The 14,563-nt window shown below is 41.0% G+C and overlaps 1 long non-coding RNA gene across 1 annotated transcript in view; it reads left to right on the forward strand.

The window, feature by feature from the left end:
- The window catches only part of LOC309656123, a 78,104-nt gene that overhangs the window by 39,831 nt on the left and 23,710 nt on the right, over positions 1 to 14,563 (forward strand). The window contains exons 2-3 of the long non-coding RNA XR_014261151.1: positions 4,161 to 4,214; positions 8,506 to 8,555. This is a non-coding gene — a long non-coding RNA (uncharacterized lncRNA). The remainder of the gene's footprint in view (positions 1 to 4,160; positions 4,215 to 8,505; positions 8,556 to 14,563) is intronic.

Below are 14,563 nucleotides of genomic sequence, written 5' to 3' on the forward strand. Positions count from 1 at the left end.
TGCTATGTAGTTTGTCTTTTTTAATGGGAACATATCATGGATTACTGGTATGAGTGGGCTGCCTTGGACCAGGTGCCACTGCTGGTCCATCAGTTGTGAGATAAATCATAGGATCTATGAAGAGCCAATCTCCCTAGGGCAGGGCTATGGGGAGGGCAGTTTGTCTCAAAGTGGGATGTAGGTATGGTAGGTATTTTGAGATGTGGTCTGTCTAGACCTGTCCAAAGGAGAGAGACTTATAGTAATTACCACTAAGTTTACAGGGGTGAGGGGTCATTCTGGTTGAGGTGGGGCTGGGAGACTTCACAAGGACAAAGGAGTTTGGATTGGATCTTTTTTTTATTTTTGGTTGTGTTGGGTCTTTGTTGCTGCACGTGGGCTTTCTCTAGTTGTGGCAAGTGGAGGCTACTCTTTGTTCTCATTGCGGTGACTTCTCTTGTTGCGGAGCACAGGCTCTAGGTGTGCAGGCTTCAGTAGTTGTGGCACATGGGCTCAGTAGTTGTGGCTCGCAGGCTCTAGAGCACAGGCTCAGTAGTTGTGGGCTTCAATAGTTGTGGTGCACGGGCTTAGTTGCTCCGCAGCATGTGGGACCTTCTGGGAACAGGGCTCTAACCCATGTCCCCTGCATTGGCAGGCGGATTCTTAACCACTGTGACACCAGGGAAGTCCCTGGATTCGGTCTTGAAGTATAGATTTTAGCTGGCCTAGGAAGGAGAAGGCTGAAAGGGGGGTGTTATAGACAGAGGAAACAGTGCATGCAAAGGCACAGAGACTTGGCTTGAGAAAGCACAGCATTCTGGGGAAGAGCAAATCGTCCTGTGTGGCTGAAATGCCACATCTGTGGAGAAGCATAGTGAGAGATGAGGCTGGAAAGTTAGGGAGGGTGAGATTTGTGATTCTCAGCTCAAGGCCTTGTTACCCCACAAGGAGCATTAGGAAATCTTTTTTTTTTTTTTTATGGTTATTAAGGATTGTTACTGGCATTTAGTAAGTGGGACTAGGAATAAGAAGGACATTGTGCACAAAGAAGAAAACTGTTTTGTCCCAATGCCAGTAGGGCCTTCATTGAGAAACACTAGGCTAGACCGTGAAGGCCCTTCAAAGTCGTGCCAAGGAATTTGGATTTTAGTCCCAAGAAAGATGGTGATGAGAATAAGGAGTCTGGAGTGGCTTCCAGATTTTGGGTTGGACAATTGAGTGGGAGGTAGTTCCAATCACTGAGGTTGCGATGATGGGGAGGAGGGAGCAGAGGTGACAGATGGTAGGAAAGAAGATGAACTCATGTTGCACATGTCACAGGCCTGTGTTGCCCAGGAGTCAGTGGGATTCACTGCATAGAGAGGTTGGAGGAGAGATGTTGACTTGGAAGCCCTCAAAGCATCAGAGACAGGTAAATTCATGGCATGAATGAGGTCATTCCTGGTGAGTGTGAATTTTGGATTGTTCAAGGTCAATTTTTAATCTCAGGAAGATTTTCCTGCTTCCTATTCAGTGTGTTCACAGAGAATGCCGATTAAAATTAATTTCAACCTAAGTAAAACATAATTAGGAAGACAAACTTGCTGCCAAAAATAAAATGAACTCCAGAATGAAAAGTGAAATTGATATTAGCTCACTTATCTGATAGGTTTATATGATGCTTTATCTTTCTTGATTCTACAAAACCTGGTAAGTTAGGGTGGGAAATATTTTAGGGATTTCTTTTTTAGTAACAGAAAAAGAAACAAAATTTATGTCTTCTTCCTTCTTAGGACTCGCTCTCATTTAGCCTGGGTGATTTGGACTCTGAGTGTCTCTAGTCCCTCATGTAGTTAATATTTTTCTGACATACTACAAAGGGAAGTCTTCATTTGGTTAGAAGGAATATACCAGGACATAAACTTCATTTATGCTCCCTCTTGGCACAGAAATTACATTTACCCACTATTGTTAGGCTGAAGCATGCCTGCCCAGATAGAATGTGCATTGTATGATTTTTTTATTATCTGGTGATTTAAATCTTAAGTTTCAGTGGAGAAAATCAAACAGCCAGAATTATTGGCATGTTAACCTATAGAGAGTAGAGTCATTGGGAAGATAATCTATAGATGTTATTTTCAATAACAATAGCATTCTGTTCCTCACCACTTCTACAATCACCTAGAAGTTCTTGGGAAGAATCCCATTACTACAGTTCACACTAACTTTGATTTTTCAGATTGCTTTACACTAAGTTGATTCAGATTGTATCACTGGGTTCAAATAGACTGAAGTCATGACTGTTTCCGAGGACAATATTTGTCCTGCCTCTGTGTCCTCCCTGGGGAGGGTGTGGGCACAGAGATTGATTAGGAGCTTTTACTTTTCTGAGATGACCTGCCCTGCCATTCAGTTCACTGTCAAAGCAAAAAGTGTATTTGTATTTGACAGAACGGAATATCTTTACTCCAAGTTCTTGCTAAAGGAAGTAACTTGGAACACTCGAGGACAGATTCTTATTAATAACTTAAACTTTATTGTTTATAAAAACAATATTCATAACAAAAAACCAAACCACACAATCGAAAATGGGCAGAAGACCTAAATAGACATCTCTCCAAAAAAGACATACAGATGGCCAACAGGGACATGAAAAGATGCTCAACATCACTAATTATTAGAGAAATGCAAATCAAAACTACAATGAGGTATCACCTCACACAAGTCAGAATGGCTATCATTAAAAAATCTACAAATAACAAATGCTGGAGGGGGTGTGGAGAACCACTATGGGGGGTGTGGAGAGCCACTATGGAGAACAGTACGGAGGTTCCTTAAAAAACTAAAAACAGAGTTACCATATGATCCAGCAATCCCACTCCTGGGCATATATCCAGAGAAAACTCTAATTCAAAATGATACACACACCCCTATGTTCACAGCAGCACTATTCACAATAGCCAAGACATGGAAACAACCTAAATGTCCATCGACAGATGAATGGATAAAGAAGATGTGGTATATATATACAATGGAATACTACTCAGCCATATAAAACAATGAATTAATGTCATTTGCAGCAACATGGATTAACCCAGAGATTTTCATACTAAGTGAAATAAGTCAGAAAGGGAAAGACAAATACCATATGATATCACTTACACGTGGAATCTAAAATGCGACACAAATGAACTTATCTATGAAACAGACTCACAGACATAGAGAAAGTCATGGTTGCCGAGGGCGAGGAGGGTTGGGAGAGGGATGGATTGGGAGTTTGGAATTAGCAGATGCAAACTATTATATATAGAATGGATAAACAACAAGGTCCTACTGTATAGCACAGGGAACTATATTTAATATCCTGTGATAAACCATAATGGAAAAGAATATGAAAAAGAATACATATGTATATGTATAACTGAATCCTTTTGCTGTACAGCAGAAATTAACACAACATTGTAAATCAACTATACTTCAATAAAATAAATTTAAAAAATTTTTAATGAAAAACAGTATTCGTATAGAGTTGCCTGAAGATATACAGTACATAGTTTCCCTAGATGATTGTTTCCCAAAGTGTCATCTTTAAATTTCCCTTAAGTGTAAACAGCTATTATATGATGAAAGGATCAAATTATTATTTTAGTAGAATTCTGGGTTACAATTTCTTTACTGAAGGACTTCTTAGAGCACTTAGTATATGTTAATGTGTATATAAATAACCAAAAAAGATAGGTCTAATATGAGTATGCAATATTTCCCAAATGTACTTGACCACAGAGATCTTTGTTTTAGATCATATCACAGGGAGTAATCATGTTCCTCAGAATACACCTTATTCTAGATATTCTAAATTTTATCCTTGGATCAAACCAGTTCATCAGAATTCTGGGTACTTGGCTAACTTATTCTGGTCTCCCTGTCACAGAATTACTTTAAATTTACTGTATGTGATTAGCCTATATTGAAGGACATTATAAAAAATAGACCTATAGAATCTACTGTTCTATCTATTACAGGGAAATCCTGGAACACATTGTCTGTAGCCCAGCCAGGAACTCTTTATGAGACTTCTTAGAGACATTTCTTTTAAGCCAACACAGGGATGGTTGTGCTTCATCTGAGCAACTTTTCTTTTTAAATTCTATAGGCACTATTAATTTTATAACTGAGTTTTTTTCCTTTGCTTTGACTGCTAGGAAGTTCAGAGTGAAATTTGCAGCCCACCTCGAACAGTGCTACATGACTGTATGGTATGTACCTTGTACAGATTTTGTCTTGGTTTACATATGATTTCTTCCCCATAATTTCCACTTATTTGATTTCTAAATTGAAAAATTCAGTTCATTCACTTTTTCCACAAATATTTATTTAGCCCCTTTTATGGGACAAGCACTGGTCTTGGTGTTAGAAATACAATGGTAAAAATGATGTCTATGGTCTTTGCTCTTGAGATCTTACAGTCTACAGGTGGATATAGACTAGTAAATATACAATACACCATATCCAATGAGATAAGGACTTGATGTGAAGTATAAGAGGGATATCTAACCCCCGTGGAGAGATCAGAAACACCGTTAAAGATACTACATACAACCATCAGAAATAAGCTTCTTCAAGCATGCTGGCCTACAAACTGCTTTGAACCCTTCCTTTATCCTGTGGTCAAACACCTTGGTACCCATCCTCTATCCTACCTTGCATACAAATGTGGCACCTTAGTGCTTCATTGCTAAGCTGGTTCCTCCTGTTTTGGTGCTTGGGCTAATGCCTGCTCTCATTTCCTGGTGGGAGATTCTGCAAAGTCCCATCGCTAAACATACCTAGCCTTGGATATTCTGTTTCCAACAACTCATTGTCTGGAGGCCCTTCCATATCCAATGAACTAGACATAGCCAAAGAGAGGGTAAAGGAGGGAGAAGAAGACACACATTTTGGACATACCTGCATTTAGGGGGAAGAAGGAAGATTAACTAAAGAAAGATCCAGAGGAGTAGCCGTCACAGAGACAGGAAGCCCAGAGTGGCTCAGGGTCATGGAAGCCTTGGGAGGAGAAAATTCTTAAATGTATCCAATGCTACAGAGAATCCAGGAAGGTTAAAAGTTGTTATGCAGCCATTGGATTCGGTGATGTGAAAGGCAATGACAACCTCCAAATAGCAATTTTAGCTGAGTGGTGAGGATGCAAAGAGCTAAGTATTATACAATCCAATGTGATTTGGGTGGTGAAGCAGTAGAAACAAGTATGGGCTAGCTTCTTCACAATTTGGGGAATAGAGGGAAAGCAAGAGGTAGGGTGGTTCCTTAAAGGAATAGCAGGGTCAGGAGAAGGTTGGTGCTTTTTTGAATGACCAAATGCTTCACCCATATACATCTTTCATCACTAAAGACTGACGAAATGTAGTTATGCCACGGTTGCTGGGCACTGGGATAATGCATACAGTCAACATTCTGAAAGGCTTCTTGAAACAGCACTTGAATCATAACCTAAATTTTTAGGAGGGGCAGTGATTTCTTATCCACCATATCTTGATCAAACTTCAGATAGCCTTAACCTAATATTTGAAAAGTGAATAGTTTAAACTCATTTGTTGAGTTGTTCCTTTGCAGTGGGGTAATAGCCAAACAGTGACAACCAAACAGAGAATTTTGCAAGCAGAGCACCTCTGCTGGCAGCAGCAGCCCAGGGTGGCCGCTGTTCTGGGTGAAAGGCATGGACTTGACACTGAGAAACCAGAGGGGAGGCTTGAAGGGCGAGGGCGAGGATGGTCCCCAAAGTCTTCTTAGACTGTATGTTTAGAATATAGTGCAGTAGTTTAGGGAATAGTACAGTGGAGCCAAGAACTTCCTGGAGACAAGAACTTACACACACACACACACACGCGCGTGCACACACACACACACGCGCGTGCGCACACACACACACACACACACACACACACACACACACACACACCCCTACACCTGTACTACTGGTCTACCTCCCTGTGTGCCTGCTGAGGCTCAAGCTTGCCCACATTCTGAAATCATTCTGCTTCCAGGGAGGATGCAGACAAAAGGCCCTGAAATATTTCTCCAGATTCTTTGCTTGACTGCCTCTAAGGGTGTGCTGCCCAGATAATTCCTGACCCCTTGGTGCCCTCTCATCTACTCCTTTATTGATGAGTTCTGGCCTCCTCCCATCCCCACTGTAGATGTTTTCCCTACAGGGGCTTGTTTCCTCCATTGCTTGTCCCTGGAGCCCAGTTCCCAATCTGTCAGTTCACCCATCACCCTTGCCCTGCCTGCCTCTCCAAGAATCAGGACTAGCTCATTGTGCCAGGGAAATGCTAATAATAATGGCAGCTAACTTTTGTGAACGTTTACTATGTGCCATGCACTGTTCTAAGTGCTTTACATGAATGATTTCATGTTATCATCTTAACAACTCTTTGAGTGATGGGTTTATAGATAAGGAAACAGGCACACACCGTTTAAGCAGCTTGTCCAGGAGACACATCTAAGTTTCAGAGCTGAGAGTCTGGCTTCAGAGTCTATGTTCTTAACCCTTATATAATATTGCCTCATCTACTAATTTAGATGAAAAGGACCAGGAGCACAGACAATTCGTCTACGCTCCTAGGGATCAGAAGCCCAAGCAGATTCTGTGTATTAGAAGCACTGAAATCCAGGCCTAGAATCTGAGTAACAGGCCCAAGACCTCAGTAGACAGAGTATTAGAAGCACTGAAATCCAGGCCTAGAATCTGAGTAACAGGCCCAAGACCTCAGTAGACAGAGGGAAGCTCCTCTCCATCCTAGGCCAATAGGGCTAGGCTTTCCAAAAGAAAGCCCAACCAGGGGATGGTTAGGCAGGGCTGGAGAATGAAGAAGCACCCAGTGGGGTAGGAAAGTGGGGGAGAGATTAGTGCTATGTCTGCCCAATCCAATGCTGGGATCTACATTAGAAGCCCTATCATGAGTTGAATTGTATCCCTCCCCAAAGATGTTAAAGTCCTGGCCCTCAGTACCTGTGAATGTGACCTTATTTGAAAATAGGGGCTTTGCATATAATCAAGTTAGAATGAGGTTATTAGAGTAGGCCCCAATCCAGTATGACTTTGTGCTTTACAAAGGGGAAATTTAGACCCAGAGACAGACACATACAAAGAGAACTCCACATGAAGATGGAAGCAGAGATTGGGGTGATGTACCTACAAACCAAGGAAAGCCAAAGATGGCCAGCAACCCAGCAGAAGCTGGGAGAGAACCATGGAACAGTTTCTCCCTCACAGCCCTCAGACGGAACCAATCCTGCCGACAAGAACTGTGAAACAATTAATTTCTGTTGTTTAAGCCACCTAGCATGTGGTACTTTGTTACAATAGGCATAGATAACTAACACAAAACCTAATGCCAAGATCCCAACTCCATCCCCAACTTAGGTATGGCTGAAAGGTCTGGGGCTGTGAATCACACTTCCAAGTCATAAAACTCTCTCAGGGGCCCCTCTTTTCCATGATGGAGACCCATCATGAAGAATATCTCTAAGCAAGAAGGGAAGGGACAAGAAAGGATATTTGTGAGGGTCTACAGCCTTTCAGAAAGGAGGTGCACGTGAAGGCAGTCTTTTCAGACTTAACATGAACTCAACTGATATTGTGCCAGCCATCAGCTGGTAGGTCCTGGCATCTGTCTCCAACAACACAAATCTGCAACACTCTCATTTAAAGAAATAAACACATTGCTTACAAATCAGCACATATCAATATCCTGCATTGGACTAGTTAGGAAGGGCTGTGTGTCATTCTAGAGGAGATGTCTGATCTTCATGCACACCTCCATCACCCAAACTGAAATTTTCAAGACATGTACAGAACTGGGAAATAGATTTCCATCCCTAGGAATTAGCAGTCATGGAAAAGCCTGGTGAAATAAAAGTAAGAAAGGTTGGTGCTTTATTTTGAAAATCTCTATACCACTTGCAAGGCGACATTATAAAGATTGGAGCTTTTTCACACAAGTGATTTGCCTTCTGACCTCTGTAGCTGCTTTTTCCACTCTTCTAAGACCTTGGAGTATGTAGGGCCAGACCTGTAGGGTTAGTCTTAGCAGAACACAATGATTCAGCTCTTCTTTGTAGGAGAATATCTCCAAGCCATCGATTTGTGAATGTGTGCCATTATGTGGGAATCTGAACAAAATGGGACACTGGAATCCACAAGTGTATCAGTATCTATTAGGGGTTTTAGAAATCTCACTGGGTACTGCTGTCATACCACCCTCTAAGGTCTGCAAGTGTTCTGGGCACAGTGATATTAAAGCTCAAAATGCTGAAACTCCCAGCCTGGGTGGTTATATGACAACAAGCTTCATAAGCTGATAAGTAATCAGCTCAAATCAAGTTGGGGTTCACAGTATCAAATCTAGTTTTCTCTGGGACATAGGAAACAATCCTGAATCTGGTCTAGTCAAAAGACATCTAGGCCTTCCTTTTCTTTTAGTCAATACAAATTTGCCACTAACATATACATATAATAGTAACCAGAGCATATATTTCTTCTAGTGGAAAGAAGACTGCCAGAGATTCAGGAGGCCTGGATCCTTGTTCTGAAGGTAAGACCTTGGGCAATTCCATCTCTCTGGGCCTCTTTCCTCATTTGTAAAAGTTGGACTTGTACCCATTAACCTCAGGGGTAACCTCTAATTCTACAATTTTGTCTCTAATACCAAAATATTCATGTGATTGAACAAATAATATGTGATTTTTTTAGCATATTCTCAAGTAATCATTGTTGAAATCAGAAAAGATCAAAATTATTGCTATCGTAATGGAAAACATTCACTCCACTTTTTCTTATTATCACTTTGTGACTTAATTTAGATTATGAGCATCTTGTTATAAATTATCTAAGTGACTATTAATAGTGAATAAAAATTCTAATAATAGTAATATAATGATGCAATATGTTTCAATACCCATAATCATCAAATTAACATCTGTTTGGCAGCTATCAGTGGATGTGAATTGGGAGTGGAGAGAGTGGGGAGGGCATAATTACCCAGGTTGGGGCCAATCCCTTGTCTCAGTTGTTTTTGTAATTTCCGTGGAGCTTTTGCAATATTCCTGCCCAGAACTGCGCTGTCATTTTCGTAGGTATTGCCAAAATGGCTGCCTTGCTCCAATCCCAGAAGAGAAAATGTTTCACCAAAGATCAAAATATCAATTTTTATCTACAAAGTCCACAGCAACATTTTCTCTATTATTATTATTAATATTATTATTATCATTGAAAATTAAAGGTGCAATATTAAATGTTTTCAGCGGTGGAAGCGATAGAACTTTTACCTTTTTACAAAGGGAGGAACATAATATGACTCTGATTCCCCGCCAACTGCGTGGGACAGCCAAGGCTTTCAATGAATGGACTTTCTGCTAACAAGCTCTTAAAAGGTTGTATGCCTGGCCCTTAGCCTTTAAGCATGGTGAACATTTGCCATGGATAGCAGCCTTGAAAACCCTGTAGCCCATAACAAAAGGATATTTTCCCCCTTTTACAGGGTCAAACCTATGCTGCATACTTCCCCGTCAGCCCTGGCACCGCAGACAAGTTCCTTTCATAGTGCAGCATACATAAAGCCTGTAATTATCAGCTGCAGGTAGTGGCCACCTGCTCAGGGAATACACAGAAATGGAAAAAACGTGGAAGAATCTGTAGTAAGAATTCTCCGTTTGAATTGGCCCTGAGAGGCCCTGCCTCTGAGGGTTTTAGAATACATATGACTTTTAATCAACCTCCTTTTGCTTACTGAACTGGCAATTTCAGAGTCAGAAGGTAATCATACACAGACAGTTATGGCTTCAAGAACTTTCCTAACGAATTCAGCCAGGGCACGGCTCCGTCAAATTTCATACTACCCTATTCCCTGGGCTCACTGCATGCTACTTTCAGAGCTGTGATGTATTTGTTTGGTATTAATTTTGGTGTTTGATTATGTAGTAGGTGCTACTGTGCACTGCCCAGGTCCCCCTTGAGGTCCGAGGTAGTTATTCTCTCAGCTGCCAGGACTGTTCCCTGCTGAAGATGTGTAACTGAGTCCCTCCCCAGGAGTTGCCTTCAGCCTGAGGGAGGTACCTCAGGTCACAGCCCTTCGCTCTGGTAGTCCTTATCCAGTGATTGGTCTGTGCAGGGATAGAAGGCCCACCCTCTATCTCAGTTCTGGAATGCTTGGAAGAGCCACTCCAGGTTCAAAGCTCCCCAGGGGATCAGCTGAAGTCTGTTGTGACTGAATTAAGTTCGAGCTCTCCTTCTGCCCTATCCAGCCTCCCTCACTCCCTTACAGGTTTTGTTAGTGATCACATTCTCCAAATAAACTACCTGCATGCAACCTAAGGTGGATTTAGAAGATTTTTTATTTTAATGTTTAAAGTCTGTCTTAAAAGAAAAACATAAAAATTCAGATTACTGAACAGACATTATAGTGACTAGCTCAGATTTAGGCTCCTGGAACAAAAGGGCCTAGCTATCCATTGCCAGCTGCCGTGATCCTAGTCTGGAATAACTTGGGACTCAGCGAATCCACTGGACTTTGTCTACAACTCTTAGAATTGCCGAAAGCTGAAAGTTAGTTTCACATTGCTCCTATCATTTTTAGTCACTTTAAGATTTCTAAAATCAGGCTTAAAAATATTATCTAGATGACATCTCATCTGCTACAAGAGCTGCCATTTACCCGGCTCCCAGGATGCCAAGGAAATGGATCTGAATGTCTAGAAGGCCTGAAGTCATGTCCAATCCATTCTGATCTCAGGGTGGGGAACAGGGGGTGTCAACCCTTGGTCATCTCCAAGCCAAAGAAAACTGAGAAGGCCGGCCACTTCTAGGGATGCCCTTGGGGATTTATTCTACCCTAGGATGTGCTTAAGGTGACAAAGCTAGCAAAGTTCTCAGATTCCCTGAGAACTGGTCCTAGCTTCCTCAAGTCACTTGAGTTGGGAGCTCTGTGGGGCTGGGTTGGGGCAGATTATCTGTTCTCCAAGACTAGGGTTAGGAATGTGGACAGCCTGAGTTAAGAGCAAGACAGTCGACCGAGGCATAGGTGGCCTGTAGGGCAAGAGTAAGGTTAAGGCCTCTGAGTAGCCTGAGGTCAACACAAGAGAGCAAGGGAGAAGGGGATGTTCGGATTGCCCCAATCACAAGGAGGTAACGCTGGATCCATAATTAGAGAGCGTGGGAACAAAGCTGACATATAGGCTTTAGAATCAGAGTTGCATTCAAACCCCATGTGAGTTCAGCACCTTTAGACAAATGACTTAATTTCCCTTAACCTAAGTTTTCTTATCTGTGAAATGAAAATACTATAATAACCACTTATAGGGTGGTCCTAGAGATTAAATGAGGTAACATGCAAAAAAGTGCTTCCTACAGCTCCTGGCACATAGTAGTGGATCAATAAATTTGCAGTTGCATTATAATTATCAAGGTTAGTAAGGGAGAAGATTTCCTAGAGACCACAGGGTGGGGAGACACGAGCTGTCAGGTGAGAAAAGTTTCTGCCTCAGCTGGAGTGGTGACCTCAGGGCCTTGGGTGAGGAAGCCCCTTCTCCAGGGACTAGGAACCGTGAAGCACCAAGAGGTGATGGGGTGAGTACAGCCTGAGGGCCAAGCAGGAAGGACCTTACTTGAACCATGAGATGGAAGTCACCAACAAGAAAAGACTAGTTCTTCCTTGGGATGGCGAGGTAGAGGACAACTTTAAAAATGGTTTGTTTGGAAGAGGCATGATGTTTGCTTATGTTAGATTGCTTAAAACTGTTTGAAAATCGAATTTAAATACTAACAACTGCAAACGCTGATGTAAGAGGAAAATGTTATTTTTAACACACACACTCACCCACCATCTTTGAAAGGCCTGTGTCTACTATGGGCCCTGATAGGTGTGAGCATGGAAGTTTGGAGAAATAAGGCGGGGAATGGCTAAATTGTTCTGTGTGATACAGGGAGGAAGCTTGTGAGCTTGAAGCACACTGGGGAGGAAAGAACCTCAGGGAATAAATGTGTTTGATCAGGAATGCTAAGTAGTCCGCCCTTCCCTAATATTGCTACAAAATCTTTGTGGAAATCAACATTGCCCACTAATGCCTGTGTTGTGAATGAATCTCTTTAGGGGGAATGTAAAGTGCTGAGCTCTTTGTTAATACTGGTGAAAGGTGAAAACAGAGACTGCATCTGGGGAAGCTGCCATTGAGTTTCCTGAGATTCTCTGTTGTGACTGTATATCCTTAACTCAGGCCACCTTGAGAGTCTGCTTCCTTGACTGAAGGTGCATCAGGTAGAAGGTTTAGGGGAAGCAATGCCCTTGAGGCTATTCATTCAAGCAACAGATATTTACTGAGCACTTACATGTGCTGGGTGCTATGCACAGTGTTAACAGAAATGTGGTCTTTGTTATCAAAAAACTCTCAGTCTAATCAGGAAGAAGGATAAGAAACAGCGTGACAAGTGATGTGATGGGAGTATGCAGAATGTGCTATGGGAGTACAGAAGAATGGTGACAGAAAAGACTCTAGAACAAAGGTCAAACTCATTTGCTGATGAGCAAATCATTTATGAGTAAAACATTATGTTGGAAAACATAAGTATTGCCTTATGGTGAGCTGACCATCCAAAAAGAAGCAATTGAGACACAACCATTCAGAGAAGAGGTAGAAGTATCTGAATATTATTCTTTTGCCCTCCTGGTTTCACTTTTTTCCCCACACATCTTGTCTCATGGTTTCTGTATTTTGTTTCCAGAGGAAACTGCCCCAGCAAAAAAACCCTTTAAAATAGTATAGAATTGGTGGGTTTTCAAAAGCAGGTTAAAAGGAAAGGGGTGGTTAATTGATAAGCTAGGAATAGACTCTTTAGAGTACAATGAAGCATGTAGCCAAATTGACTTCATAACGAGCTTGCTTCCTTACTATTATTTTAAATAATAGAATTTGCATAAACCCAGAGCAGTATGAACAAAGAAATGTATGTATTTTGGATGCATTATTTTTATATAGAGCTCTGTTATTCAGTAAGAAAAGGGAGGAGACTAAATTAATGAGACATTTTATAATTAACGTAGTAAAATTTGTATACTTCAGATGAGTAGTGTCTTTGATATATAAATTTGAGAAGGTATATATTTATTTTAGCATTTCTGAAACTGCTCAAAATGTTTTTGAGATTTTCTTTAGAGTCAGTTGGAGTTTAAACCAAGAAACCAGCAATGTGATTTTACACTACTTAGAGGCAGTGGTATAGTAGAAAGAATCAGAAAGACCCAAGTTCCAATCCTGGCTCTGCCATTTGCTAACTGTGTAACCTTGGAAAAGTTTAGCCTCTCTATTGCACCTTTCTCATCTCTGAAATGGGAATAATAGTGTCAAAATATTCAGAATTTCTAGGAGTAATGAGATAATGCAAGTTTTTATCACTGTGATTGGCACATAGTTAGCAGCTGCTCAGTAAGTCTTCCTTCTCCTCCTCACTTATTGTAAGGTTTTATTCTGACCAAAAGTATTTTCAGACAACTTATTTATCATTCTTAAATGTTCAATCTTTGCCTTTTTGAGGATCTGTAAAGAATATGCTATCAATTCCACTTTCTAGAAATAAACAATGTACAAATGAATATTTATAAAGATATCAATTATAGCATTGCTCATAAGACTGAAAAATTATAAAAACAGCCCAGTGTTTGTCAGTAGAAGGTAGCTTAAATAAATTATGGTGCATCTATACAGTGAATGGCTATGCAGTCATAGATGAATGCTAAGTCTATGCCAACATGGAAAGATATCTAAGAGAGCTATTTCTCAAGCAAGTTGTTGAATACTGTGTATAATATGGTGCCATTCCTGTTAAAATATGTATGTAAGCACATACATTTAAAAAACCTTGGAAGGATATGCCTCAAAGTAGCAGTATTTGGGGGTTGGTGGTTGTGGGAGACTTTCATTTTTTAATTGCATATTTGTGTAATATTGAATTGTTTACCATGAGTATGTACAGGTATTACTTTTGTAATTAGAAAACAAGAGAAAAAGAGAGGTGAGGGGGATATTACCTCCAGATTCTGAAGAAAAGGCCAGTAAAAGGGAATTATAAAATATTTTATGCAATGGCTACATTCAGAAGTTACTGCTTGGCTTTGGGAGTCTTATGTTCATTTGGAGAGCATATGGACCCTGGTATATTGTAAAAGAATCAAGCCTGCCCATATCAAGCCATACCTAATGTTATGACTACTACACTACTCTAGTTTCATACTATCACTACATATACAATACATACATACATATTACATGCGTACTATAGTTATACCTTCTAGGTAAGACAGCCAGTGCTGTGCGATTTGGGGGTCCTTGGGTAGGCCTCTCTGCCAATACTTCCCTTACTGTCTTGTTTGGATGCCAGAAATTCCATTATTAAGTGGTTTAATTTCATCAGATTAAGTGATTATCTAATATTAAAATTCTGCACTAAGGGGGCTTCCCCGGTGGCACAGTGGTTGGGAGTCCGCCTGCCAATGCAGGGGACACGGGTTCGAGCCCTGGTCTGGGAAGATCCCACATGCCGCAGAGCAACTAG

Source organism: Balaenoptera physalus (assembly GCF_965194825.1).
Source record: "Balaenoptera physalus genome assembly, chromosome: 2".
Taxonomy (NCBI): Eukaryota; Metazoa; Chordata; class Mammalia; order Artiodactyla; family Balaenopteridae; genus Balaenoptera; species Balaenoptera physalus.